Source organism: Hippopotamus amphibius, chromosome 1 (assembly GCF_030028045.1).
Source record: "Hippopotamus amphibius kiboko isolate mHipAmp2 chromosome 1, mHipAmp2.hap2, whole genome shotgun sequence".
NCBI classification, from domain to species: domain Eukaryota; kingdom Metazoa; phylum Chordata; class Mammalia; order Artiodactyla; family Hippopotamidae; genus Hippopotamus; species Hippopotamus amphibius.
In genome coordinates, this window is record NC_080186.1 from 235,624,880 (window position 1) to 235,650,213 (window position 25,334).

Sequence of the window (25,334 nt, forward strand, 5' to 3'; positions counted from 1 at the left end):
GGCTGAGAGAAGGTAAAAGCTGTGGTCACAAACTAGTAGTTATATGAGGTCACTTGATGGCTAATGTTAAGCTCTAGAGTTTATACTATATATTTTTCTGTTTTAAGTGAGACCTAGTTTGATCAGATCTCTTAGAGTTTGGAAATATGGATGAAAATTAAAAGTACACTAAGAGGTTAGAGGCTGAACTGATTTAGAATTTGGGAAGTAGAGTCTAGGAAATGAGGCAAAAGTAATTGGGGTTACTGACCAATAATCTCAAAAAGAGAAACAGATACTTCATTCCAAAGTATTCTCCTTGGAGCTAATCTCATATAGTGAGAAAGATTACAGTAGGTTCTGGAGTTAGACTGTGTGGATTCAAGTCCTGGAACCACCATGTGGCAGCTGTGTGATTCGGGAAGAATTACTTAGTGTGTCTAAGCCTCAGTTTTCTCTGAAGGAAAACGGAGATGAAAATATTGCCTTTCTCTCAAGATTGTTGTGAAAATTAAATGAGACAAGCTTAGAAAGCATTTAGTACAATGCCTAGATTAAAGTACAGTAAATGCTTAATAGAAATGAATCATTCTTCTTCCCAGTAGTAGGAGAACTGGTATTAGACAGACGATGGAAACATATGGTGGGCCCTCTGTATGGTGGGCTCTATAGGAAGTGATGTACTTGGATGGGCATCAGAAGGGAACTCTAGTGTTTGGCTAAAAACATTTCCATCAACTCCTATTATTGTTTCAAGAATCCTCACCTTTAGAATATTTACTTTGGATTAGGAAATTATCTTGAAGATATCCCTGTAAAGTGGGTATACATTAAGACATCAGAATCCCTTGTGACATTAGCAAGGATTTCCTTTCCAAATTAGCTGGCTGTCAAAAGATTATTATTATTATTTTTTTAACATGAGAAGAAAAATTTCATTAAGGGGTTGAGACTGAAAGAGGGTCTAGAGTTCTGCTTCTGGGGTACACCAGGTTTCTCTGGTAGTACAATCATGGATTTTCAATGCCACAGCATAAATAAGGTATCCACATCTGGGTAGGAGTGGTGTCACTTTTACTCAATCATAAATAATTTAAAAACTATTATATGTTAAAATAACGTTTTCATAACAAAAATGCAAAATGATGTGTTTTGAAAAGTTAAATGTGAGGTTTCAAATACATTTTAAGGTAGCCTCAAAGTGTGCTTTCATTCTCCCTCTTTGGCTCTGAGGACTTAGGGGTGGGCGGTATTGTCTAGAACTGCTTCTGTTTTTACAAAGATTTCATGACAATTCAGATTTTAAAATTTTACTATGTATGTATTCAGGGTAATGCACTCGAAGACAGTGATACTAACTCACAGGGCTAAGCCATATGGGCCCTAACTCTGACTCAGTGATTTTTGAGTTCCTGCTATGCATCAGACTCCAGGGTGATGTTCTGCAGAGGCAAAACTTGGTAGAACAGTTGTTTTTCTACTGAAAATCTGCTGTCCATTAATTTCTTTCACTTGTAACTAGGAACAGAAAAGAAGCAGTTTCGTCCTCAGTTCTAACATTGATGTATTTCATTTTAAGCCTATTAAATTAAGCAGTCTTGTAGAATTACCATATTAATTGTTACTATTTCAACTTAAGAACCCATGGTTGCCTCTTCTGTGACCAAAATAAAGTCATATTTATGATGACAAGGATGTGGGGCTTGAACTTCAACACCAATCAGCCTTTTGTGTTATTATTGTTACTGTGTAATGTTCTTGTGTGAATGTTTTTTCATTTAAAATATGAAATAGGTTTTCCTCCCTCCCTATTTCCTGGACAAGTCTGTGCCAGAAACCTGGTCCAAAGACATTTGGGCAATGGGTACTTATAAAAAAAGTCTGACTTTAGAATCCTGTGAGGGACAGTTCTTAACACTATAGGAAACTTGTCTGAAACTTCTTGGCAGACTTCAGCATGTGTGAGACAGGAAGACTGCAGTGGGGGAGGGAGTGCCAGGGTGGTACCCTGGCAAGAATATTCAATTTGTGGCACTCTCTGACTCAGAAGAGCCAGCACTTGTGAGCAGTAACATTGTAGCTGTGTTACTGCATCCCTTGATTTGAAGTGTGAGTTAATTATATTTTAAGATATTAGGCAATTCTAGAATTATTTGAGCAACTTGATTTAATTATTTTTCCTTGATTTAATTATTAACCTGTTTCTGAGAAGTTAAATCAAGTAGATGGGCTCTAAAATCCCAGGATTGTAGCAAATAAGTGATTAGTTAGTAATCAAACCAAGAAGATACATATTTCTTATACTAGGACTGGGTCACTAGATATATATAATATAAAAATAAATATATCAAGAGAAAGAGAGTCTATTATTTGGCTGTGAAATAATAACACTTAAATAGATTATTTAAAAAATTTTGTGGCTATTTTCTTCCACTTTACTAGACCATAATCTATGCTGAGACAGTCATTTTTATTACCTGCAAACATCTGCCTTCGTGTAATGCATTCATTCACACATTTACGGAATTGCTTCTGTGCAGCTGGTCGTCTTCTAGGTCCTGCAGATTCAGAGACGTTGAATTGCATGGCCCTATCCTTAAGAAGATTCACAAGCTACCTAAATATATGCATAGAATGATATTTCTAATTGCATCTGATGAACCCTAGAATAGAGGTTAAAGGCAACAGGAGGAAAAAGACAGAGTTTCACAGAGATGGTGGCGCTGGAGTTTAGCCTTGCAGGAAGTGGGCAGAGGTTTCATAGATGCAGGACGGGTAATGGGCGTTCTCGACACAGGCAGCATGAAATGGATGAACAGAATGGAATGAAAGTTAGGTAAGGCAAGTGAAGTTGTGACCAGATGGGAAAGAATCTTGGAAGGATGCCAAGGAATTTGGCCCTCTTATAAAGCATAGAATATTTTCATAGTTCTGAGTTACATATTGAAACATGTTTTTCACTCTGTTTTTATTTACTCCTCTTATTTGTTTCCTGAAATAGCTTCATTTGATCTAATTTTGAAATATATTAAAGGAGATGAAATATATTAAAGTCATGAAGCACACTGTGAAACTTCTATCCACTGAATTTTTATGCAGTGCCTTCTTTAAGGAAATTTATTATTATTTATTATCAATAAATACAATTACATGTGCTACTAGGATAAAGGTGGAAGACTGGACATTTGTCTGACAAAACCATAGGGATAGTGTAGAAGAATAATATTTGGTGGTTCTTTTAAAGTTTGAAGAAGATGAAAATGAAGCCACTTATCATGATGCCTAAAAGAAGTTTTAAATATTCCAGTGGGGCACCATATTACTAATGTAAACATTATAAAGATATACTCCCAATATTGGATATTTGAATCTTTTTGATCCCGACGTAGATCAGTGGAATGAAGGCAGCCATGGACTCTAAATTATCCAAGTCTTCGTTCCATGGAGGTGAGGACCACTTTTAAAGGCCCTGCACTGAAAGAGGAGGTGCAGGGCTTTTCATGAAAGACAGCCATGACTGGTTGATTCCCCTCCAGGAAAGGAAACTATGGGCAGCCAAGAGGATGGAGCCAGAGATTGGGAGTTAAGAGCCACTAACGTTGCCAGGGTAAAGCAGGAAGGAGCAGCCAAGTGTGAGTAGGCAATGGAGACAGAAGCATTGCGGAGTGAGGTTGGAACCAGAAGGCTTAGAGAATTCAAAACTAAGGCCATGAATACCAGGATCTGCCCTTGGTTTTCTTTCATGTGAGCCCAGATGTGCTGCAAAGGCACAAGAGAAGAGTTTACAGTACCTATTGTGGAGTTATGGCTAAATGTATCTGAGCCATAAAAAGTAATAGGACAAATAATTGTAAGATTAAGTGTATTAGTAAAGCCTTACTAATGATAAGATTAATTAAACAAATATGTATGTATCTTGCAGGAAAGAATTTCATAGTCACAGAAATGAGGCATACGAAAAACCATTTTTATGAGACTAAATTTCTCTCTCAAGCCCCCAATGTACAGAGAAGTAATTCAGTGTTTTCTTCTCTTTTATTTTTTCCTGGGGATGAATTTTTAAAATTTTTTAAATTTAATGCTTGCTGAGAAGAAAAGAAAAATGGAAGAATAGATGACCAAAAGAATGAGTTTTCCTTTTCATGAGATCTACAGAAAGTTGTTGAACTCCTTGGATGAAAAAAGAGTTATCAAGGATATAAGAATGCAGAGGAACTGGTGGATCCTGAGGCAGGGAAACTCAGCCTAGAATGACTACAAAGAATATTAATTGCTTACACTCTTATAACTAATTTTGGCAATAACTACCCTGCCCAAAACACACAAACACAAGTAGAATAAAATCTTTTGATACAAATCCAGTCTACCTTGAGGAACAATATTTAGCTTTTCCTCATCATCTCCATAATACTTAGTTTTGAGATTGTTGTATTTTATATTGCTAGAAGTTAGGGAAAGTGAATCAGAATTTTCTCCTTTGTGGTGATCACAGTTAACTCTTCTGAGTACAAATGGTATTTTTATTCCATGAAAATACCTTAATGGAAAACTCATCTTGTGTGAACTATAGTAATAAGCATATTTGTGCAATATTAAAACAAGAGGGGAGGAGTATTTCTGGAATTGTAGAGTATCTCCAAGATTCTGCTCCTCCATAAAGGCCATGAGAACATTGGCAAAAATGATCGAAATCAACTTATTCAGCACTCTGGAATTAAAGAGTTGCAAAATATTTTTGAAAATTAAGAAAGACAACTGAAACTTAAACAAACAGCAAACTCTGTGGCATGTTAATTTTCTATGTTTCCATCCCATTCCTCCCAGCTCTGTGGTGCCCTGAGAACAAATGGCCTCACAACTAGAGTAACTGAAAATTGGCAGTCTAGCAGCCACTGTACATGGCAGAACAGGTTTGGACCTCTCCAAAATCCCTAACCCAAGAGAATCATTACCATCAATATTCGTCCTGAATGACAGTTTCCTGAAAAGCCTCGTTCTCAAGATTTGTCTTTATTTGGCCCGATTCAGAGCTAGCTCAAGTAACCATATTACGGGGCATTTGTTAAAAAAAGTCATTGACCATTGTTTCACACTGTGGTGGCCTGAAGCAGCGATACCAGTCAGGGCTGACAAGAGGCCGATGGAAATGCAAAAGAAAAAACTAGAGAATAAGATGTTCATAGGGCACTTTGAAAAAGTTCTACACAGTTCTGAGAATATGGGACATGTGCGTGTGCAGGCTATGTGTGTGCTCTGGAAAGACCTGAGAAGACTCTCATCTCTCGCTTCTGGCTGACCTTGAATCTGTTCAATCAGGATGCGAAGGCTAAGGCAGAATTGTGAACTGCCTGGTGGAGCATTGAAGATGCACCCTAACATGCAGAGAGGGCCCTTCAACAAAGGCTGGGAGACTTGATGTTTCAAGGTAATAAACAGAAATCTCTAGTTAATCATTAAGTGAGTATTAAGCTAACCCAGCTGAGACTTCAGTAGCCATAAAAAACAAAAACTTTACAGAATTCATGTAGGAAAGTCACTCAACAAATACACACACACAGCAGCAGCAGCAGCAGCAGCAGCAATAACAACGGACAACACAACAACAGACCCTAGAAAGGGAAGCAGTTTTCAGAACTGCTGTATTATAATTTTTTACATGTCCAGTTTCAACCAAAAAGGACACATAAACGCAGGAAAAAAGCAGCAATAGAAAGCATCCCTTAGGAATCCTAAATGTTGGACTTACTGGAAAACAACTTTAAATCAGCTATAAAATGTGTTCAAAGAATCAAAGAAACCATATCTAAAGAATTAAATGAAAGTGTGAGAATGATGTCTCATTCAATATAGAAGATCGATAAAGGATAGATATTATTAAAAATTAGGAATTGTGAAGTTGAAAAGTATAATAGCTGAAATAAAACATTCACTAAAAGAGCTCAATAGCAGATTTGAACTGGCAGAAGAAAGAACCAGTGAACTTAAAGAGATTATCTGGTCTAAGGAACAGAACAACTACAACAAATATAAAGAAAAATAAATAGAGCCTCCGAGACTTGAGGGGCACCATCAAGTGTGCCAACATACTCATGATGGAAGTCCCAGAGGGAGGAGACCAAGAAGAGAGGCCAGAAAGCATATTTGAAGAAATAATGCCTGAACACTTTCTACATTTGGTGAAGAATATTAATATTCATGTTCAAAAACATAATCAAACTAGGAAAAAATCCAAAGAGATCTACACATTGATTCATCATGGTTGAACTGTTCAGTGCCACAGGAAGCGAAAGCAGTAAGATAAAAGTGCAGTCAGTCCCATGCATACGAACAAGTTCTTTTCTGAGAGCACGTTCCTAAGTCCAATTTGTTCATAAGTCCCACAGAGTTAGTCTAGGTACCCAACTAGCACAATCGGCTATGTAGTACTGTACTGTAATAGGTTTATTATCTTTTTCACACAGATAATACGTTAAAAAAATACACAAAAAATAAACATTTTTAATCTTACAGGACGGTACCTTGAAAAGTACAGCAGTACAGTACAACAGCTGGTACACGGGGGCTGGCATCGAGTGAGCGGGCAAGAAGGGTTACCGACTGGAGGAGGGAGAGGAGGTGGGGGATGGTCGAGCTGCAGGATCGTCAGCAGTAGGAGACGGAGGGCCAGCTGCAATTCCACTCACGCCTGACGTGGATGGCACAGGTTCTGGTTCCTTGCTGGATTCAATTCTATCACCCTCTTGAAAAAACGGTCCGGTGATGTCTGGGTAGTAGCTCTTTTTTTCTTGTCGTAGATGATGTGATAGCACTGGATTACATCCTGAACAGGTGTTGCAACTTTCATGTACCGTTTTACATGTGGGTCTTGTGCCTCAAGACCTAACAGTGCCTCCTCAAATAAAGAAAATCCCCTGGCCATTTCCTGCATCGTGAATCTCTTCAGTTCTTCAGTTACTTCTTCTTCCTCTTGTCTCTCTTTGTCTTTTCTCTGGGCCTCCAATTCCATCAGGTCTTCATTAGTAACCTCCTCATTTTGCACAGCAGGGAGTTCAGTGAAGTTGTCCTCTTGCAGATCTAGCTCCAGCTTCTCTCTGAGGGTCACTGAGTTGCTGAAGACCTCTTTGGACTCCTCATCCACCTTCTCAAATCCACGAAAATTGTGAACAAACTGCAGGCAAAGGTTCTGCCAAACCCCATAGATGGTGATGGCCGTAACCGCACGACAAGCAAAGTCAATGATTTTTATGGCCTTGTAGATGTTGTAGTCCTTCCAAAATTGTTGCAAGGTTGTTTCTGATTCATCACTCGCCCTTACTGCCTGACAAAAAGTGTGACATAAATAATATTTCTTAAACATCGCTGTAACTCCCTGGTCCATAGGTTGGATGAGCCATGTATATTCAGTAGCAGATGTGCTACTTTGATGTTGGGATGAAAGTTATCCATGAATGGGGGTGGCCGGGAGCACTGTCCAGGAGCAAAAGAGTGTTGAATGGGATGTCCTTCTCCAAGCAATATTTCTCTGCTGCTGGAAAAAAGTGGTGGAAAAACCAGTCCTGGAAAATGGCCTATGTAACCCAGGCTTTGGGGTTACTGTTCCACACAGCTTCCTTGGCTATGGTTCTCTGAATGATAAACTAAGAGAGGCTTCAGCTTCATATCACCAGAAGCATTGCCACCAAACAACAGAGTTAACCTGTCCTTTGCTGCTTTATAGCCTGGCATCAACTTTTCCTCCTTGCTGATGTAACTTCGGTCTGCCATCCTCTCAGTACAGTCTTGTCTCATCCACATTAAAAATCTGCCTGGGTAAATACATGCTTTCATCAATAATTTCTCAAAACGTTTCAGGAAATTCCCAGGCAGTTACCCTATCTTCATTCACTGCCTCGCCACTTACTTTTGTGTTGTGAAGGCTGGCTCTAGCCTTGAACCAATGAAGCTAGTCATGGCTGGCATTTGAAGATGCTGCCTCTGATTCTTCACCATGTTGCTTCTCAAGTCTGCATAAAGGCTTTTAGCTTTCTCTTAAACCAGCATTAAGCTGAGCGGGACTTGATGCTGATGCGGATCCTGCATCCACACACTGATAGGTGTCTCCATCTCCTCCATCACTTTTTCATGCTTCTTTGACATTACTGTCGACATCATGGGCACAGCAGGCTTCACATGTTCTGTGATCTTGTCCTTGTTCTTTAGAATTGTGCCGATGGTTGAATGATTCATTATAAGAACAAGCCACGTCTACCGCCTTTTTGCCTCGCCCCACTCTCTCAATTATTTCCACTTTTGTTTCCAGCGTTATCGCTTGGAGCTTCTTAGCAGTACCAGCTACATCATGGCTGCTTTTACACTTGCTTCCAGACATCCTGGGCTTGAAATAAAGATCCTGTACTACTGTACTCTGTGCAGTACTGCACAGTAAAGTATACAACCACTTGTAGAGGATGCAGGCAGGTGACAATGTATGCCAGACACTTGAACTAACTTACATAATTGGACATGTGAATGCATGTTTGCATCTTTGAAAGTTCACAACTTGAAGATTCATATATAGGGGACTTACTGTATGCATCATATACAAGGGATTCTTAATGAGATTACCGACTTCAGAAATCATAAAGGTTAGAATACAGTAGGATGACATTTTCAAATTTCTGAAAGAAAAAGGCTGTTAACCATGTCAAGCAAAACTGTCCTTCAAACAAGATAGAGAAATTTAGATATTCCCCAATACAGAAATGCTGAGAGCAGTCATTGCTAGCAGACCTGCCCCACAAGTAATACTAAAGGAGTCCTTCATTTTACATGAAGACACTAGACAGCAACTCGAATTTACATGAAGAAATGAAGAACGCCAGTAAGGGTAATTACATTTGTAACTGTGGAAGACAATACAAATGCATTTTGTTTCTTTTCTTTTAATATATTTAAAGGTAACTCTGTAGAACAATAGTTTTAAAAACTGTGTTGATGAGCTTGCAATTAATAAGCTGTAATTTGTATAACAATAGTAGTACAAAAGAAGGGGAAGGAATGGAGCTACATTGGAGCAAAGTTTTTGTATACTCTTGAAATTCATTCCAACTAGATTGTTTTAAATTAAGATGTTGATTGTAATGCCCAGGATAACATGAAGAAAATAACTAAAAAATATGTAAGAGAAATAACAAGAGAATTACTATGGTATACTATAAAAATATCTATTTAACAAAACAGGAGACAGTAATGGGGAAATAAAGGAAGTTTCCTTACACCATACACAAAAATTAACTCAAAATGGGTCAGAAACCTAAATGTAAGAGCTAAAACTATAGAACATTTTGTAGAAATGTACTAGCAAATCTTCATGACCTTGAATTAGGCAAAAGTTTCTTAGACACAACACTAAAAGCACAAGTAATAAAAGAAAAAATAGATAAATTGGACTTTATTAAAATGTAAAACTTTAGTGCTTCAAGTGAAATCATCAAGAATGTAAAAAAGACAACCTACATGATGGGAGAAAATATTTAAAAATCATAAATCTGATAAGGGTCTAGTACCCAGAATACATAAAGAATTCTTACCACTCAATTTAAAAAATCCAACAAATAACCCAATTAAAAAAAGGATGAAGGCTATAAATGCACATTTCTATAAAGAAGAGACAGATATAACCAATAAGCATGTGAAAAGATGCTAGGCATCATTAGTTATTGGGAAATTCAAATCAAAACCGCAGTGAGATAGTACTTCACAGGCACTAGGATGGCTATGACAATAACAAGTGTTGCCAAGAATATGGAAAAATTAACATTCTCATAGATTGCAAAATGGTGCAGCCAGTTTAGGAATACCCAAGAGAGTTGAAAACAGCCACACAAAAACTTATACACAATTGTTCATAGTCGCGTTATTTGGAATAACCAAAGAATGGTAATAACCCAAATGTCCATCAGTTGATAAATGGATAAATAAAATGTGGATAAATATTATGATATTGCTCAGCCATGAAAAGGAATACTAATATATGCTTCAACGTGGGTGAACCTTGGCAACATGCTAAGTGGAATAAACCAGACACAAAAGGCCACATATTGTGTGAGTCTATTTATATGAAATGTCCAGAACAGACAAATCCATAAAGAAAGAAAGTGGTTTCCAGGGGCTGGAGGGAGGAAGGAATCAGGAATGACTGCTAATAAGTAAGGGAATTCCTCTTTAGAATGATAAAAATGTTCTACAATTAGATAGAAGATATGGTTGCACAACTTGGTGAATATACTAGGAACCACTGGAACTGTACACTTTAGAAGGGTTAATTTTATGTTATTTCAATAAAGCTATTAAAAAATAATGCCCTGCTAATAAACCACAGTGGATGAGTAGATACCCAAAGGCCTAGTTTACAAGCACAGTAGTAGGATTAATGAAAAATGGATTCTTCTTTACCTTTTGATAAAACAGATTAGGCCAAGTGTCTACACTAACATATCAGGAATAATCAGTGATTCACTTTTATGATTTTATGATTCACTATTATGCTTTCTGGTAATGTGTAGAGATTTTACAGCAGAAAAACTTGATTGTAAGTTGCGGTCCAAAATATTCTGTAGCAATTTGACTGCTATATATACAGATGCAGAACAAGTGAAAAATATGTTTGTTTGGTTTTTTTTCATTACTTAACTTGATGCATGTAAGAATTCCAGAGAACAGCATGAAGCACTATCCTGGCAATGATTACGAAACAGAAAAACAAACCGCCAGACTTCTTCAGAATAATTACTGTTTGTTTAAGTGATGGTGATTGGCTTCCTATTTGGTTGAGGCACTGATTCAGTAGTGTCTACTCATTAGAACAAAGTGGTAGGCAATGTAAAATTCACCCCGAACATCTCTGTTGATCACAAACTTTTAAGGTACTTGCATGAAGTAGAAAGCAAAAAGCATAGAGTGTATTCAGTGAGAAAGTGCTCTAGAGATCAACCATAAGCCGTGGGCAAAGTAGGCATTATGGGGAAATGCTCTCCATTTGCTCTCAGCCTTGTCATTGAGTCTGTGCTTATAACTATCTTAATGAAGTAAGATGTCCTAAAATTGAAAACAGGAAGAAATACTGGAAATACAATTCCAGCAAATAAGCAACTGTAGTCTGTAACTCCAATTGCTCATTTTAAGAATTTTTCAACCCTTATTTATAAAACAACTAAATGGTATTCAAAGTTGACAAAATAAAAGAGACTTGAAATGACTATATCTAGGGGAATCTCAAAATTTTCTTACAATTAAAAAAAAAAGAAAGGAAGATGACTATTCTCCAGTCAAAAACTAATAATAAGTAAAGTAAGTGAGAATGATTGTGTCCTAACACATAAAACACATATATAACCATAGGCACGTGTGCAGCAATCACTCACGCACATGCAAGGAAACACACATATCCCAGCACATCATCCAAATATGACACTGATCTCTGCGGAAACACAGCCTGAGGTTAAGAATGCTTACCTGCTTAGCGATATATGTGGCTCTGCAATATTTTATTCTTTTGCTCCTTTATTGACTACATGTCAGCTTCACAGACTTCTTAGTGATACTGTCTCTCATCATTGTTTGTAAAGATTTAGTTTCTTTTGAAATTTAAGAGGAGTTATGACACTTCATAAACATTCACAGAGGAAATCTTTATTATTATTATTTGTATGGTTTTATAATTATTGAGACTTGTTCCATTTATTATTGTATTTTTTGCCACTTAGTCTTTTACTTGAATTTCACAATTTCCCCATTAGGAAGATTGATTGGGTCTCTCTAATTTACTTTAGTTTTCAGAAATTTTGAGCCACACAGAATGGACGTGCAAAGACTGAAAACTAACTCTGTGTTTTTTTTTCTTTTTTTTTCTTTTTTTTAATGCATTCTGTGTACTCACAGTCTAGGAACATTTTTAGGAGAATTTTTTTTTTAAGCTCTTTATTGAAATATAATTGCTTTACACTCTTGTACCAGTTTTTGTGGTATACCAAAGTCAGTCAGCTGTATTTATACACATATCCCCATATTCCCTCCCTCCCTCGACTCCCCCCCCACCCTCCCCATCCCGGCCCTCCAAGGCATCACCCATCATCGAGTTGATCTCCCTTTGTTATACAGCAACTTCCCACTAGCTATCTGTTTTACAGCTGGTAGTGTAAATATATCTATGCTACTCTCTCACTTCATCCCAGCTTCCCCTTTGCCCCCCGCCCCCCCAACCTCGTGTCCTCCAGTCCATTCTCTGCATCTGCATCCTTAATCTTGTCACTGGGTTTATCAGTATCATTATTTTTTCTTTTTTCTTTTAGATCTGTATATATGAGTTAGCATACAATATTTGTTTTTCTCTTTCTGGCTTACTTCACTCTGTATGACAGACTCTAGGTCTATCCACCTCATTACATATAGCTCCATTTCATTCCTTTTTATAGCTGAGTAATATTCCATTGTATATATATGCCACATCTTCTTTACCTATTCATTTGTTGGTGGGCATTTAGGTTGCTTCCACGTCCTGGCTGTTGTAAATAGTGCTGCAATAAACATTATGGTACATTTCTTTTTGGATTATGGGTTTCTCTGGGTATATGCCCAGTAGTGGGATTACTGGATCAAAACCACAATGAGGTATCACCTCACACCGGTCAGAATGGCCATCATCAAAACATCTAGAAACAACAAATATTGGAGAGGGTGTGGAGAAAAGGGAACTCCCCTGCACTGTTGGTGGGAATGTAAGTTGATACAGCCACTATGCAAAACAGTTTGGAGGTTCCTTAAAAAACTAAGAATAGAACTACCATATGATTTAGGAGAATTTTTAAAGAAAATTTACTTTATGGTAGGTTGGTATTTTAATTTTTGCCTATTTGTAGCAAATACCCACAAAATTCAGAGTAAATCTCTAGGACACATCTGTTTCCTGTTCATTGTGTACATCAGATTATAAGCTCTTGGAATGAAAAGTGGCATTTGAAAACCTCAAGAAGTGACAATAGCAGCAGTGATAATGTGGGAACTGATTATTTTTCTGAAATGCTTTTATAAAATAAAGCAAACCTTAGAACACATTCAGTTAGGAAATAAACCTTGACATTATATGGTTTCCAATAGCAATAAGTTAGAGTTTCAACAAAGAACTCAGTGATTTTTTAAAATATTAACATTCCTAAAATACTTGCCTAGGTTGTTTTTTTAATTTTATGATGCTGTCAAAAATGCATGCCTACATGTGTGCAATACATATTACTCTGTCTTTTGGGTAACACAGGTGGTTGAAACACCAGAACACATGTTCTACCTAAATAGATGCACAACTTTCAAATAATCTTATATTTGGGGCAGGTTACTGACTTTTGACTTGGAAGAAAATTTATTGAGGTTTGCCCTTTGATATTAATTTGCTAACTTAAGAAGTGTAGTGTAGATCTTAAAAATCTAAATGAAGGATTTGAGAATCAGAATTAGAATTCCTTTGATGAGAAAACATGTCTACCTTATTTGAAGTGGAATCTATTTATTATTTAAACACAGATCGAACATCAAGAACTAAAAAAAAAAGTGTACTAAGACAAAGAAAAAAATTGCCTCCATCTCCTTTTCTATCCCTTCCTTCCCTGTCTCACCTCCTTCAAGGGAAGTTTTCTGCAATTTTTGGTTCTTCTCTATAGAAATCAAAGATCCCTCACTAGGAATAAGGTCTTTCTGGTCACATAAATAAACGTATATGTGTGTATATCTGTACGTATGTACATATGCATGTATTTATCTCTGTCAGCCATCACCCAGCAGGTAATAGAAGCTACAACCAGCTAGGAGTTCAAATAGAATTCAGTAAAGGGGCAGTTTGCAGAGATGTATAGTTAGGGCCAAGAAAACCTGCAAAGCATGTCTGATCACAAATTATTCCCACCTCTAGGCCTCCTGGTACAAATGAAGGAGATGGCATTACCAGTGAGAGTTGGAGTCTTGGAAAGGTGGTGTGAGTGTCCAGTAGAAGGAGGCAGCCAGTGGGGTGGGGTGGAGATGGAGATAGAACCTAGGGTGAGAAGGAGCCAGGGAGGGCACCAGGAAACATCTGTCTTCTCCGTTCTTCTGCTCTCCAGTGTCCTACCAAAGGCTCCTATTGGCCTAACCCTCAGAGAGCAAGGGGACCAGGGTAATGCCATCCATAGAGGTCAGTCTCCCTGAAAGAAAGAGCATAGTGGAAAAGGGCAGAGAATGTATCTGGGGAACGGGGGGAGCAAATGGAAAATAACCAGCCTCCATCCCCAGTGCTTCATTTGCTTAGTCTGGCTGCCTAACTTGCCAGGTGAGTTGAACTCTCACTTCTTTGACTATGTACTTACATACGTGAGCATTCCCTCCCAAAAGGCGAGGATGCTGCATTGTCAGTGGGACCCCCTGATGTAAGCAGACAAGACCTCCCTCTGCCCCTTCTCTCAACCCCTAGACCACGTTTCATTGGTGACGGTGACTGGGGATTGTGAGTGTTTTCTAACAGGTCCCTCTGATGTTAGGCTTTCCGTGTCCTGAATTAATTTGTGAGGCTGAATCAAAGTTGGGCGATAAGCTTGGAGGAGAATCCTGGGGCCTCTCGCACAGAGCTTGGTGTTGATGTGCTCCGGCAGGCCGCAGCCCCTCCGCTGACTTCAGTTGGATCAGGACTTTGATTATCACATTATCACTATCACCCAAACCTCGAGGCTGATAGCAGCTCCTCAGAGGCGCCCGGGGCTCTGGTTGTGCTCCACGTGCTGGTGTGCATGTTCCAGTCAGACAGAAATTCACCAGCCTAGAAGGGCCCTTGTCCAAAATTCTGAAATTTTGTGTTTCTATAAAGTGAAAATCTTTTGAACTTATATTTAATATTCAACCTTAATTAACACTGGAGGTTCAGACCAAATATACGCCTCAATATGGTGAAAAAATATATTTGAAATGTGTCCTGTGTTAAACATTTGTGTGCAGCTCTGGTCCTCATTTTAGGAAAGAAAACGTCTTGCCAAGAGGCAATGAAATTGCCTTTGAAATGCATCTTTTGGTATCGTATAAACATGGACTAATATGAAGATTATTATTGAATATTATTAATGGATCATTTTCTCACGTTTTGAAGATTGCTTAAATTCACCTCTCTAAGATGTCAGGGAGAAAATTGCAGCTACATTCTGCTGAATGACACCATTGATCCAATGAGATCCATTTCTTCTAGGAATTAAATATTTTCAAGATACGGAGAAAATTATGACTGATACTATGATTGCCATTACTACAGTGTCCTTCCATAGATTTTCTCTTATGTCAAAAAATCTTGTTGAAGAAAATACAATAAGAGAATGCTTAAAAAGAAAATTTGAAACTTACAAATAAAGGAAATGAGGATATTAGACGGTTCTGCTGTTTAATGAACTGCCCTTGAGATTTCCGTGCACTTGAGGGCTCACTGTACCCCAAATTATCTTGTCTGTCAAGATTTAGATAGGGGAGGATCGCAGAGTATCACCTGAAACCCTCTTGTCTTTGAATTCAAATTTGTATTGGTTCAGTTATTAACGGATACTCTGAGGCCCTTTTTTAAGTGCTGGAGTAGGGATAGGGATGGGGACGTATGGAGTAAGGGGAGGGGCTCGTCAAGGGGAGGTCTGGTTGGCTAGCAGACAAATCAGGGAGGTAGATGAAGATCAGTGCTGCCTAAATGTCCCGCAAACTGCCCAAGTAAGGAACAATAAGTATGTTTTCTAAGTAGCTGAACAAGAGGGGTTATGAAATGTTCGCATGCAAGAGTAGGAATCTGGAGCTTTTGTTTCAGTTGTGAAAAATCTAGAGGTTAAGGAGAAGACAAATTCGTGCTTTCGTTTCATTTGGGTGAAGGTGAAGCTGAACTACCAGGAGAGGAACACAAAACAGTTCAGAGGGTCAGAGAGCAGCTGGGGATAGAAAGGCTTCTTTGTTTAAATTTATATATATACATTTATACCTGTATAAATGTATATCTATATATATCCTTTAAATATGATTATCAGTAGGATCTGCCACCTCCGTTAAAAAGATATTTGTTATTTAAGAACCTACAAGAAATTGTCAGAACTTACACAGCAGAGAGTATATGGGAATCTTGTGCTTTAATATCTTGATTTAGTGGTTTAATAAATACTCAGTGGGACTTCCTAGGTGGCGCAGTGGTAAAGAATCTGCCTGCCAATGCAGGGGACACGGGTTCGAGCCCTGCCCTAGGAAGATTCCACATGCCACGGAGCAACTAAGCCTGTGCGCCTAAAAAAAAAAAAAAGAAATAAACAAACAAACAAACAAATACTCAGTGGAGTGCCTACTATATGCCAAGTATTAGAAGCCACTATAAAAATATTTATCACTTAGTATCAATTTTTTCTCTAGTTCAGAACATTTAATTGAATAAGAGTCTTTCATTCTGGGGTGTGTGTGTGTGTGTGTGTGTGCATGCATTTTGTTACATTCAAAAGGAAAGGATTACCAATGTGTTTTATAACGATAACTTCCCTAGAAAAAAGCCATGACCTGCTGAAAAAGCTAACACACAGCTAACCACAAAAAGCTAACCACAGCTAACACAAAAAAATCAGCCTTGTAAACAAGGATTTCTGGAAGTTTGATATACAAGGTCCTCCACCCATTTTCCTGTCACACAGGATGTAATGGCTTTTGTTGAAATACAGTGTGACACCAAATAACTGGCAGTCAGTGAATGTATTGCTTATTATTTGGATTACTCTATAGAGCTGCATTTACAGGAAATCAAATGACCTCCACTAGATAGAATGTATTGATGTCAAATGAGAAAACAATGTAAGGTTTTGTTATGAAACTATTCAAGCATAGAGATTAATATTTCATACATGTCAAGGATAGTTCTATTCTTAAAATCTGCATTCATAGGTTAGGTGCGTATTTAATCACTTTCCATGATTTAGAATTATGACCCATCATCCTGCCTCACTTAATCATTGTCTCCTAACATAATTTTTGCTAGAATGAGCTGTCATTTTACAGAGGAACTTCTTTACAGTGTTGATGACTTAGTGGGAGTGCAATAATAGATTTTAACCTAATAGCTTTCTCATGTCATATTATGAGGGTGAGTCAAAAATTATCCGCATTCTGGCTGTAGAATTTATTTTAATTAACTTTTAGAAAAGACACATCATTTTTTTGACATAATCTTGCTTTTCAATACACTTTGTTCATCTGTCAACAAGCTTTCATATTCCCTCATTAAAAAATGTTTTAGGCTGAGCTGTGAGCCGCAAATGCACTGTCTTCACTTCTTCATCAGAAGTGAATTTTTGTCCTCGCAGGGCTGCTTTCAGGGGACCAGACAGGTGAAAGTCCAATGCAGCAAGATCAGGACTACAGGGAGGACGCTTTAACACCTCACAAGGAAGTTTTTGCAGAGTGTCAGCAGTGTGAGCAGAAGTGTGCGGACGTGCACACCCTCAGACCACAAAAAACGAATCACTGCACACTGCTCTTCTTTCGTGCACATCGCAAATGGGGCATCCATTTTTGCTCGCACCGCAGTTACCAGTGAACTGATGTAACACATTCACACCTGCACAGCAGTGACTAGGGAGACAGTAGCCTTGAACAGAAAGCGTTGATAGATAGCTAGTGGGAAGTTGTTGTATAACAAAGGGAGTCCAACTCGAGGATGGAAGATGCCTTAGAGGACTGGGACGGGGAGGGTGGGGGGGACTCGAGGGAGGATGGGGGGGGAGTTGAGGGAGGGAGGGAATATGGGGATATGTGTAAAAAACAGATGATTGAACTTGGTGTACTCTCCAAAAAATAAAAAAAAATAAAAAAAATAAAAAAGTGCGGCCAACAGAAGTTTTAATATAACCAGAGTGTGGATAATTTTTGACTCACTCTTGTATCTTATTTTGTTGAAATTTATTTTTGGAGCCAACATTTTACATGCTGTTCATTATTTTATCTACTGTATTCTATATCATAATGTGGTTTTGCTTTTTGGATCATAAGCTAATAAGAGTGATTAATCGTACCCATTTTTTTGTTGGCCTTGACTGAGTCCGTAATTGTGGGACAAGACTGGGTACAGATTTAAGATTATTTAGCTTTAGGTGCTATGTTCATTGAGGACTGTTCTGATAGTGAAGTGACTGCTGCTCTCAGGTCGGAGGGTTTGTACACACATTCTTTCATTCACTTAATCTTCAGAACTCATCGAGCACCTACTAAATCCCAAGCCATTCTCAGGTAGAAAATAGGGTAGACATGGTCCATGCCCTCATGAAGCTTATCATTTGTTGGGAGGAATAGGCAATAAACAGTAAGTGAATAAGTAAGCAAATATGTCACATAGGAATAAGTATTACACAGATAATTATAATAGAGTGGCCGGTGACTACTTTCATTGGATAGTCAGAAAAGACCTGTCTGAGGAAATGACATTTGATGTGTCTTTTGAATGACAAGAAGCCAGTGTTGTGAAGTTCACATAGTGTAAACCTAAGTTTATACGAAAAGACAAAAGTAAACTTTAACTTAAATGTGTACACATTTGGCCAAGAAGACTGATGAATGTGTGTAGGTATGGAACAAAAGTGACGTTGGAAAAATAAATCCAGGAGCAAGTTGCATCGCAGGTGAGTTAATGCAGAGGTGAGTGTCAAGTAAGAGTGAACCATGGCACGAGTACACTGACATTGTAGGAAGAAGGAAAACATGAGAAGAACAAGAAAATTAAACAGCAGTTCCCTTTTATTTTTCATCTCTCTACTCACTGGGTGCAGAGATGCAAAGGATTAATGAAAGGATAGCTGGCCAAGTAGCATGGGCTGTTTGTAGGCATAGAGGGAACTGCTAAAAAATTCAAGTCACTTTCATCCACAGTTAGTAGCATCATTTTATTCAGAATGTGGCACTGTATTCTGCATTATAGAAGGTGACTTTAAAAGATCAAAATAGGTACGTGTATCTAGGAGTTAAGTATTCTTTAAACCACAAGTATGGGTAACAATCTATGAGGGTGAGTCAAAAATTATCCATACTCCAGTTATATTAAAGCTTCTGTTGGCTGCACTGTCTTATCAGCGCTTTCCATTCACGGTTACTGTCTCTCCAGCCACTGCTGTGCAGGTTTGAACATGTTACATCAGTTCATTTGTAACTGCAGTGCGAGCAAAAATGGATGCCCCACTTGTGATTTGCACGAAAGAAGAACAGTGTGCAGTGATTCGTTTTTTGTGGTCTGAGGGTGTACCTGGTGCCGTTATTTCTCGAAGACTTCGTGTGCAGTATGGAGAAAGTGTTTTGTCGTGAAGAAGTGCTTATGAATGGATAGAGAAGTTCAAGGAAGGTCGCACAAGTGTTAGCCATCAAGAAGGAGCCGGATTCACTTCTGATGAAGAAATGAAGACTGCGGTGCTTTCGTGGCTTGCAGCTCAGCCTAAGACATTTTTTTATGAGGGAATACCAAAGCTTGTTGACAGATGGACAAAGTGTATTGAAAAGCAAAGAGATTATGCTGAAAAATGATGTATTTGTCTTTTCTAAAAATTAATTAAAATAAATTCTACAGCCAGAGTGCGGATAATTTTTTTACTTACCCTCATAGTTGTATACATCCCGAGTCTTTCCCTTGGAAATTGATTTTTTGGGAGAATGTTTGTTAGTGTACTGGTATGAAAATACCAGTTTCTCTTCCAAATTGTGGCTTCTTTATCTTTTGGATGAATCTCAGTGTGGAGCCCCACAGCTTGTTAGGATACGTTTTCCATCTCAGAGTTGTATCTAATTGACTCTTCATAATTGGAGAAAATAAAATCACATAAACAAATTTGGTCATTAAGTGGAATGCCCAAGACTCAAGTAAGAAGATCTATGAGCCACTGGTTTCTAATTTCTTGTTTATGGTACATAAATTGCAGTTACAGAAAAGTCAATCAAGTGAAGTTGAGTTTAGCACCTCCAGACAGAATCCAGAACACTAATGTGAAGTGTCCAGAAAAAAAATGTCTGGCCTTTAGGAATGGAGTGCAGAGTTGATTAATATTTTGAGAACTTGTGGGTTCAATTTAAAATGTCTATTTGTGAGGATTACCTTTAGTCTAGCCTAGTCCAGAAGAAAGGGGGAAGTGAAAGACATTTTGTTATCTTAAGCAGAAAAAACCAAATCTTGTAATATTCCATTTTGGAACTCTATGCTACATTTAGAGTGATGGGTAGTAAAGCATCTTTGTGTGCTTTTGTTGAATAAATCATATTTTGTTTTTTAAATTACCAGTTCTTTGCTCAGGAAATGTTTACTTTAGTAATCTTTATTGCTCCCCTCATGAAAAAGAAATCTATACAAATACAAAGTAGACAATAAATAAAAATAAAATAATACATAGTCTTGTTATCAAGTGATAACCTGTTCGTAAAATAAGCTTTATAGCCTTTAAAACTTATTTTGACACATATGTGAATACATGGCTGTTTGTTAAAATGTGATCATGCCATGCATACCGTGTCCTTATAATCTGTTTTTCATTATGTAATTTCACCGTGTAATGTTTCTTGTTATGAACATATTTTTATGCCATTGATTATACACTGACATCATCATTTCTAATTATTACATTTCATTACATAGAGTTGCCATGTCTTCTTCGGTTGGTCACTTAAGTAATTTCCAATTTTTGTTATTAAAAACAATACTTTAATTGAACATAATCGGTGTAAACAGTGCAATAAAAGCACACGTGATGGACACCTTCCCAGTCCAGGTCAGTGAAAGTTTCTCAGAAGCTTAAACCTCTAGGCTGACACATGAAAGCTGAGACCTGAGAAACCCATCTGTAAATGATGAGGAAAGATAAGACCTAAGTTTAACGTCCTTTTTCTTGATTCTTAATCTTTCTTTAATCATTAATTTAGTACAACATTCTTTAAATGCTTTCTTGGTCTCACTGACCCTCAGAATTCAGAAATAAACCCTTTTTACTCTTTCCTGTCTCTCCCTCTTTTTCTGCCTTGTTAATGACAATGTAGTTATTCGCATAAGTACAATAATTGCCCTCCTTTTTTCAGGATATAATTGAACAAATATTGTACAACCAAATTGCTTGTATTTTCTGAAGTGCATAGTCTCATTTAATCAGGTATAATAAGTCCATCATTAATGAATAACGATTGTACTTCATATGTAGAATCGGTTCCTACAAAGCCCTACCAGGAAACTGGGCAGACGTCTGTCCTGTGGTTTATCGGGTAAACCTTCCCGGTGATGACTAAGGTCATTTCCTGGCAGCCCAGGGACCCTGCAGGTTTGGAGGGTCTTGAAAACAGCAAAGGCAACCTACATTCACTCCATCTTTGCTCATTAGAATCTTAACCATCCTTAAGGTCCATTTCCAATGGCATCTTCTGCACAGAGTCTCTAGAAGTGACCATGGATTATAGGAATTAAAAACTATGTCCCTTGAGTTGAGCCAAGTGGTTAGGAGAACCCAAGAATAGTAAAGGTCGGAATATAAAATAGTAAAGAAACTCGTGAAATGAGAATTAGATTAGAATAAGTGAAATATTCAGATTCAAACCAGACTTGTAAGTTGAGTAGCTGGAGATTCATTTAAGCTAGAGATAGGAAAAAAAAAAAAAAGAGTAGGATTAAGTAAGGATTCAACATAGGAGATTAATTTCCACATTATAATACAGTGGTGGATAGGACCCACATGTCCAATCCATGATCCAGAGAAAATACAAAGAAACAGCTTAGAATTCCTACATCATACATAGCATCATACCAGCTGAGCTGATTTTAAAATCGTGTTTCTGCCAACTGTCTCTTCAGTCCTGAGTCAAGTAGAGATTGTGGGCAAAGTTGTATTAATATTTGTTTATTTTACATTGCCTAGAATTTTAGGAATTGGTTTTGTGTAGGTTATAGGAAATTATTTGCATATGAAGTATCACTTCTGTCTGCTGCTTCTATTTTGGGTGAGGTTGGTGGGTGACATTATATTGTGGCACATAAGCATAGCAACCTGCAAGAAACTATTCCACAGAAGCCTGGGAGAAATAATAGGTTGGAAAGAAATATTCTCAGGCAGAGCAACTGTGGCCACCTGACTCCCAGTGCAGACTGTCTTGAAATTTTTAGCAATATTTTAAGAGCAGGATAATGAAATAAATATTTGCCAGAAGAAAGCTGAGAGGTTTGATCAAATTTTGGAAAGTTGTTTTTACTTCCTTTGGATGGAGGACTGTGATGAAAAGGACCAGAAAAGCTTTCAGCAGTTTATTCATGTTCCAAAAGAATGTTGGTGTGTCCCCTGTCCAAATTCATCAGGCATGTATTGTTGTGAGCTTTCCAAGTTGGGTTCATTTCATGACATGACAAAGAAAATTATCAACATTATAAATTGTTTTTATACTCATGACCATACCTTACCAGTGTGTGCAGACATCACAAGCAAAATATGGACAGTTTGCTTACTTTTGTGCTGTCAGCTGGGATAGGAGGTGAAAGCTTGTTGAAGAGAATTTAAACTACATGTTGCTCTCCAGGAATGTTTGGAGTTAAGGAGATCTGTAAGAAACAACTTGTCAAATCCTTCAGGGATCACTAAGGTGTTTCCTTACTGATGCTAGGAGATAACACCACAGATTGAACTCAATCACAGGGAAAAGCCAAACTAGATAGGGACAGATCTTCTTTTTTTATCGAAGTGAAATATTCAGATTCAAACCAGACTTGTAAGGTGAGTAGCTGGAGATTCATTTCCTTTTTTCTGGTCTGCCCTGAGCTCGGGGAGAGTCATGGATTGCCCATATTTACAGATATGTTGGTGTAAATAAAGGTCCAATTTCAGAGGAAATTCTCAACTTACAAGAAATATGAAACTCACTGTAAGTTTGGCAGAAATCCTTGGAAAATAAACCTCAGGATCTTTCTAGATAATCACAAATCTGGTATACCTGCATGCCTCAATATTCCAAGAAACTAATGAAGCTGTAAGTAAACTTTTCTCAAAAGTTAACACACGAACCCAAGAGTTCTGGAGATGTGTATATAAATTTTAAAACTAGTGAAATATTCAGCTCTGTGACCAAACTGGGCAAACACCTAGCAGAAACTACCAAAATATATCTGAAAGCCACCATTGATGTTATTAACCTAGGTTAAAAATTAGGATGAATCGTAAAAAAAGTTTAGGCTTTCTTTAAATGCCAACACTGCATTCTCTTTACTTGATCAAAATTGACCAGTTGGTAGTTGTTGGTCAATTAAAAAATATATATATGTATATATATATTTAATAAATTGGGTAAACTATGTTTGGGTTACTTAGACATATTTGCCCACTTATTTGGTTATATTTTACCAATGTTATCAATAAAAGATTCATGCAGCCCACACGTGGGGATTTCTGGTCACATGACTTGCAATAGAAAAACCTATGGAATAAGGGGCCACCAACCCAGGTCGGAGCCACTCAGCATAAGACAGTTCCCTGAGACGTCCCTAAGATGTAAAAAAAAAGAGATGACTCTTGATTATAGCAACCTAATCTAACATATGCCGAAAAGGAACAATCACTAGGCCACAGAGGCAGCTTTAAGGATCACTGATCCCTTTTCTTATGGTCTACATGGTCTCATCTTACTTCTCTGCTTCTCTCTGGGTTATCTCTTCTGCTCTTATTATTATTTGGCCAATCTCATAAAATTAAAAACTAAGATTTTACAAATATAAAAATGAAAAATCTTATAAAACCAGAAATTCAAAAGGGAGTAAGTCTGGTTGCCTTAATGAAAGCCAGACCACTTCAAGGCTCACAGGCTAATCTAAGTTGCAGTGCCTTTCAGTTAAGTACCCAGGAATGTCACAAAGAATGACTACTCTTCTGCAGTGGACAGCCTCGAGCTATTTCACTGAGCACATAGTTTATGACTGTTTGTGTGTGTTTGTGAGGTAGGTGATGAACAAGGAAGTTTCCGAGACATTAGGCATGACACACATGTCTACTATGGGGTGGCAGCAGTGTAGGTAATAAATATTCTTCAGAAGAAAAAGCAAACAGGAAGCTAGTGGCTTTCAGTTACTATCTATGAAGTAAGTTAGAAATCATGACCATAAGACCGTTATCACAAACTTGAGTAAGGACATGCAACGGAGTATTAAAAAAAAAACCCTCGAGTTGTTTTCATAGCAATACGCATCATATGCATATCAAAACAGATAGGATTGTTCGTTTCCATAAAATAAATGTGATTCTTCTTTTTTTCTTAGATTCATTACCATCTCAGTTTATTTTTTGCCTCAATTTTGATGGTGACATGGGGACAGAGAAATATTTTACTATAATAAAAGAAAAATGCAGATCAAATTAGATAATAAATGGAACTGACATTTGTTGGTGTAAAAGGTGGAGAGAATTGGTGTGGGGGGTGAACAGGAAGCTGTAGGCCTTGTATAAAGTGATTAGTGGCTACTTAGATCCTGATAATTGTTGTCTCTCAAGAATATGGGCTTCATGTAGTGATATCTTCCAGTGCTTTAAAGGAAGTCAGAAATCTAGAAAGTTTAAAAATTAGAAGTCATCTAATTATAAAATGGTGGCTTTTCTCCCTCCTCTCTTTCAATTCTTCAATGGAAATTCTTCAAGGAATACCTATTTGGGGGCTGCAGATAGTCCACAGGTCTCTAGTTTGTGACTATGTTTGGCAGAAAATAAGTTAAAATTTTCCCTTTTTATATTTTTGAATAGTTTTGTAACTTTCTGTCTTTTAAAAATTTTCTATAGCTTATGTAATGATTAGATAAACGAATTGTTTGGGGGATAGAAAAGGAGTTAAATGCAAGGAAACCTCCGTCCTACTCAGTAGACAGATTTTTGAGTAAATATTTCCCACATAATAAAGTAAATGTTGAGAAATTTTAAAGAGTGGATTGAAACCTTGAGAACTGAAATAAGGGAAAAAGAGTTAAACAGAAAAGATTTGTCAAGTATCTATTTTTGTCACTAGTTATGTGACTTTGGACAAATCATTTCTCTTGGGTGTAAGCTGCTGGATCTGTGGAAATAAGGAGCTGAGTAAGGTCAGAAGTTCTTGAACTTGTTTGACATTAGAATCTGCAGTTGGAATTCTGTTTTCCAGATATACATTTTTAGTTGAGTACCATGTATATGTGATCTTTAATTTCCAGACAAATTAGGAGATATTGTACTAGTAGAAAATATGGTTAAATAGAGGTAAAATATAATCACAACCATTTCCACGCATACATGATAAATCAAGTTGTTACAAATTTCTGGGTTTTTCTATTTTCATCTGTTTGCTTC

General features: G+C 37.5%; 1 long non-coding RNA gene across 1 annotated transcript in view; it reads left to right on the forward strand.

Moving 5' to 3' along the window:
- LOC130857900 (uncharacterized) overlaps nt 1–25,334 on the forward strand; it is a 44,981-nt gene that overhangs the window by 14,271 nt on the left and 5,376 nt on the right. The window lies entirely within an intron of this gene.